Here is a 6,000-nt window from a genome sequence, read left to right on the forward strand (position 1 = left end):
TCTAACGAATCCTTCTTTGATTCGGTCCCAAAATCTATCCTTACTTGACGATTTAAGAAGTCGAACTTTTTTATTGCATACCGCACACCTGAGGCGAATATGCTATGCATTTCATATGGAAATTTTCCCATATCGCGGAGCTCTCTATCATTGTCTAAAAAATTCCTTCTTGCTTCCGTGAAGGAACTAACAACTTTAAACAATTTTTCCCTTGCTTCCCTGGTTACACTTTTCTGAGCAATTTTGCTCAGTTCTAAATAAAGCGAAACAATGTATTCGCCCAACACCCTTTGATGTTGGATGAAATCTTGAAAATTCATTTTCACGAAATACACTTTTTGTCACTTTATTAATTTTTTTTATTATTAGTAGCTATAAAAATTGGCCTAACACAATCTTTGCTTCGACTGTGCGCCTTTCTATAACCTAACGAATAAACCTAACGTAGTCACTTTTCACTACGCGTCTAATACGTTATCACACTGACGGAAAAACTACAGCACTTTTCTTTTTTAAAAATGTGAGTCTAACACGTCACTACACTAAACACGGATAGGCCTAACGAGTTATTTTTCACTACGCGCCTATCACGTCTCTATACTACACGTGAAACTACCTCGTGTCTTTACTATACACGAAACAATCACTTTGGGGTCACCAAATGATGAGACGACTCCTAGTCTCATCACAAATGCACACAAGAAACCAAAGGAAAAATAACCTAAGAGAATGAAAACACCCGCGTTAGCGATGTTGTTCGTTTCGTTGCTTTAGAGAGACTCATTCTTTATTTACATTCTACCATAAAACTAAATCTTATAATCTAACAATAACACACATACATTCCGTCTGGACGCACATTAGAAATGCACGCTGCATCTATAAATACATTATGACGCCGTGCACACACACGTTGCGCCGATAATGGAAAATACATATTTTATTATCGACCCTTTGCTATCTTTACTATTTTGGGTACGACGTTTGTTCCATTATTTATGACAGGCAGTTGGTTATTTTTAAACATAGATTCATAGACCACATGCATTCAAAGAAATCTACCTGACTCTATTTACACAGAAAAGAGTCTTCTACAAAATTCACCAGTGTACTTTTGGAAGAAATTTTACGGTAGTTGAAGGATCCGATATAATCCATATTAGGTTTGATTCATGTCTGGAAAAAATATTTCGATGTGCAAAGTTTAGACTCCCTTCGAGAGATATCGTACGCACCATTTTAGCGAAGAATTTTGAACTTTTATGGCGAAGGTACCGATATGACTTAAATTTATTGTGGCCAAAACAAACCGTGGTATAGACGGAAGATAGTGCTAAGTAATTCCAGCTTGTCCGAAACGAATATCGTCCAAAAGTATGTGGAGGGTAAAATCATTATTTTGATGAGGCACATTTGAATCGTATCCGAGTGTATATAATCTCGTCACCCTAAAGACTGAGCCTACAATTGTACTTCGATGATGATAATGAATAAATTCAAGTGGCGCACAAAAATTCACTTTTCTTCATTATTTTCTCATACTGTTTAGCAGCAAATTTGTCTAAAATAAAATAACAAAATTTTGGCGAAGGCAGTTAAACATATTTCTAATTGGCTATCGACATGTAGTTCACGAAGGAACCTTTAAACATTTTGCCCAATAGACATTTTTTCGTTCACTGCCACACATTTTTGTTATTTTTGTTTTTACAGGATGAGTATAAAGCCTCGAGAACCCTACATAGCTCGAATATGACATAAGTCCATATTAACATTAGACAATTTTCCTTGCGGCAATTGTCAGTTTGTAGGTGAGAGAGGGTGTTGAGAAGCACAGGATTACCATATGCCTCACTCCTCTCTCCATCAAACTGACAATTGCCGCAAGGAAAATTACCTAATATAATATGACTAACAAACATGGAGTATATTCAACGTATTTGAATGTGGAATGATATGACATGAAGAAGTAATTCAGATTTCATTGGAAGTTTCTCTCAAAAAGAATATCGTCACCATAAATGCCCGAAGACGTAACCGACATGAAAATCGAAATTCGTTTTTTGACGTAATCTGATACATAAAGCTAAAATACATGATCTGGCAAAATTTCAAGCTTCTACGTTCAAAAACAAAGATCCTATTCAAGAAATGGCATTTCGGAAAATGGGATAATATTGCAGATTTTGTTGTGATGGAGGATCTCAAAACTAAGCAATTCAGCGGTTTTGGTTTCACTACTTATTCCCCTTCGTATACGATCGATAATATACCATATACCCGCCTTCATAAGATTAATATTCCGTAAAACAGTTTTTAATTTTATAATGTTTTTTGCTTCTCCTGTTTGTTGGTTTTGTGGGCTACGTCTTCGGGCATTTATGGTGACGATATACAAACAAAACATTTGAAAATATTTACTTAAAGACTTGTTAATTGGTCTGTTCCAGTACTGCAAAAATCTACTAATTTTTACTATTTTTTCCGATAACATAAAGGAAAAAATGTTATCGTAGTGAAAAATAGTACCTTCTTGCAGGTTCTGGAACAGAGCAAATGATGTACATTTTCTTCAAAAATACAAACATTTTTATGAAAAAGAAAAATGTAATAACATGTTACGGTAGCTTAACAATTTTTGTTTGACCAAACCATTAAAGTATCTCCCGATTTTAAGAATTTTAAAAGTTATAGTCTCATTACCACACCGAACTAGCTGAAATTTGGTATTTAGTCTTCAACGGGATTAAAACTTTCCACCTAAAACTTGTCGGTATAGGTCAACGTTTTCATATATCCCCCATAGAACAGTACCTCCCGATTTGCGGTATTTTGAAGGTTGCGGCCTCAGTATCCCACCGAAATGGCTGAAATTTGGTATTTAGTCTTCGTTGGCGGTATACAAGTTTCCAAATGAAATTTGTCGGTATTGCTCCAAGTCTTCATAAAGCCCCCGAAATGTTCGGTATTTTGAAAATTTTGGCTCCAATATCGCACAGAATGTGTTTAATTTGGTATTAAGTCTTCGTTGGGGGCATACAATTTTCCACCCGAAATTTTTCGGTATATGCCCACGTCTTCATATAGCCCCCATAGAACGTTTTGAATGTTTTACCCAAATTATTCAATAGGAATAACTGAAATTTGGTATTTAGTCTTCGCTAAATGCACAAGACATTTATACAGGGACAAAACATTCCTTGCAAAAAATTAGACAGTATATGTTCACGTTTTTGTGTGGCCTCGTAAAAGCTTAATCACCATTTAAATTTAAGGGTTTTTGGAAGAGTTTTTTTAGTCACATTTTTCTACAGAATTGGTCGTTAATTGTATTTTTGTGTTCCCAGAAGATAGAAGAAGAAGATTAAAACTTACTCGCAAACAAACTGTCTGTATATCTTCAGTTTTAAGTCTGGTCGGTATTGTCCGATTTTATGTAGTACGAGGGTTTTTTGTCAAATTTTCGAACCGAGATTGCTGTAATTTAATATTGAGTGTTGCAGGGTGTTTAAAAGATCAATTGGGAAAATTGTAAATGTTGAACCACGTTTTGGAAAGAACAAAGATGACGCCGCATATGAAATCTTTTGAAGGGAATATTATCAGTTGGGATATACTACTTCTGCAGTAAGAGAAAGAGCTTAGTAGTTTCATAAGCTAAAGGATACTAAATGTTTTTATTCACTTCAATACAGTTGGTGGTGGAAGGTATGAAAAGTGCGGCCCGGTCGAACCTAACGCCGTTCCTACTTGTTATTATTATAAAGCATGTACATATATTCTTTATTAGGGTAAAATTCTATGCATGTCCGTTTGTAATCACTCTAGCAACCACAAAATGCATGTTTGTTTGCAAGCAGATCAAGTTCGAAGATGAGCTATATCGGTCCACGTTTTGGTATAGCCCCCTATAACGATCCTAAGGCTGGTCTGATTAGCAGCCAGAAAACTTCTCCATTACAAATTTTGGACAAAATCCGTATTTTGGGAGAGACACCATATATCGGTAACACCCGATTTCAGTAGTTTGGAAGATTTTATCAACATTATCAGGTTGAATTTGGTTTACAGTGGAATTTAGGGTTCAAAGTAGTCAAAAGAACTTCTCTGCTGAAAATTTTAGACATAGGTTCAGGTTTTGTTATAGCCCAATATTCCAATACCGCCCGATTTCAGGTACTTGGAAGTTATTATCTACATTTTCAGACTGAATTGGTTGTAATTTGGCTCAAACATTTCTGGACGTAGGTCCACTTTTGGTATAGCCCCCATATAGCGATGCAGTCCAATTTCAGTTATTTTCAAGTCTTAGCTGACCAAATTAGCTATTTTATTTGGGGTCCCAGTGGTCAAAGAAATTGTCCATCTAAAATTGTGGACATTGGTACTTTCGTAGGCTAGGCCATATTATAAGAATGAATGATGATGAACCCGCTAAAAAGGCTTTTAAATACGGCTCACGCAGAACTGGAAGGCCAAGGCATCGATGGATCGAACAAATAAAATACGACATCAGAAAACGCCATATCCCAGATTGGGAAAACACAGCAATAAACAGAGATCTTTTCTTAGTTCGGCGTATGGAACTAATGTTCTGTAAAAGGCCAGCTAAGGTACTTTCGTAACAGAAAGAGAGGGGGGAATACTCAAGACTTAAAGCAATCATATGATTGAATCTTTAACAATAACAAAACAAATAAAAATATTAATAAAAATGCAAATAAAGTTAGTATGAGTCTGCGCGCTAAAACACAGCGCATAGTGGGAAAAAATGCAGATCTAGCGTGCAGAAAATTAAAGCCGATGTTATATTGTATGTTTATACATAATTATGATAAAAATAGCTTTAAATTGACAATTTGACTTAATTTATTGATATATTTAACCGATTTGTATTATTTATATATTTTTTGTTATAACTCACATAGGGCGGTACCTCCCGATTTACGTAATTTTGATGATTTTAGCCGCATTATCCAAGTGAAATGGCTGAAATTTGGTATTTAGTCATCGTTAGGGATACAAAATATTCTAACAGAGAATTGTCGGTGCAGATCCACTTTTCGATATAGTCCTCATAGGAAGGTACCGCCCGATTTTGGTAATTTTGAAGATTTTATCCGCATTATCCAACTGAAATGGGTATAAAATATTCCGACAGAGAATTTTCGGCACAGGTCCACTTTTTGATATGGCCCCCATAGAACGGTACCGCCCGATTTTCGGTATTTTTAAAATTTCACACACATCATCCAATCAAAATGGCTGAAATCTGATTTGCATTAATCGTTCATGCACGGCTTAATTTTGTTTGGCACAACTACCGTTTTTGGAAGACCCTCACGTACTTCGTTTTTTCGGCGAGTGTCGGCCACGATTGTATTCATTAAACCAGTTTTTCATAGTGTAATAGGATGGTCCTTTATCGAAATACAAAGATTTAATTTGATCGATCCACTCTTGCCGTGATTATCCGCGTCGAAAGTTGTGAAAAATTATCGGACGAAAATGTTCTCCAGTAAATTCACTTTTTTATGCAAAGTAATTTTTTCATGTCACTGTAAACAACACAACACATGGTTGTATGTGAAACAGTCCTGAGTACGCCTAGGCTAAAAGCTGTCAAACTTTCCAAAAATATGTCAAATGACCCCTGGCGACACTGCGTGATGCCTAGGCCAGAAGGTTTTTAGTGACCCTCGTAATTGATCTTATTTATCAAAATGTTTCCCATAATCGTAGTTTTATTTGAACCAAACTTAAAAAAAAGCTTAGTTCCCGCATTGGTATATTTCTTAAAAATTGATATAAAACCAAAAGTCACAGGAAGTCACAGGAAAACATTTAAGACATTATTCTAGACAAGATACAAAAAAAATTTAAAAAGTATTTAAAATAAATTAATTAAAGAAAAAATGGGCCTTACATTAATTTACCCCGAAACATCTAAATTAAAATAACTTATGGGTTACAAAACTATTTAATTTATTTAAAAACCAT

Source organism: Musca autumnalis, unplaced genomic scaffold (genome assembly GCF_047663935.1).
Source record: "Musca autumnalis isolate F117 unplaced genomic scaffold, ASM4766393v1 scaffold_3, whole genome shotgun sequence".
Lineage (NCBI taxonomy): Eukaryota > Metazoa > Arthropoda > Insecta > Diptera > Muscidae > Musca > Musca autumnalis.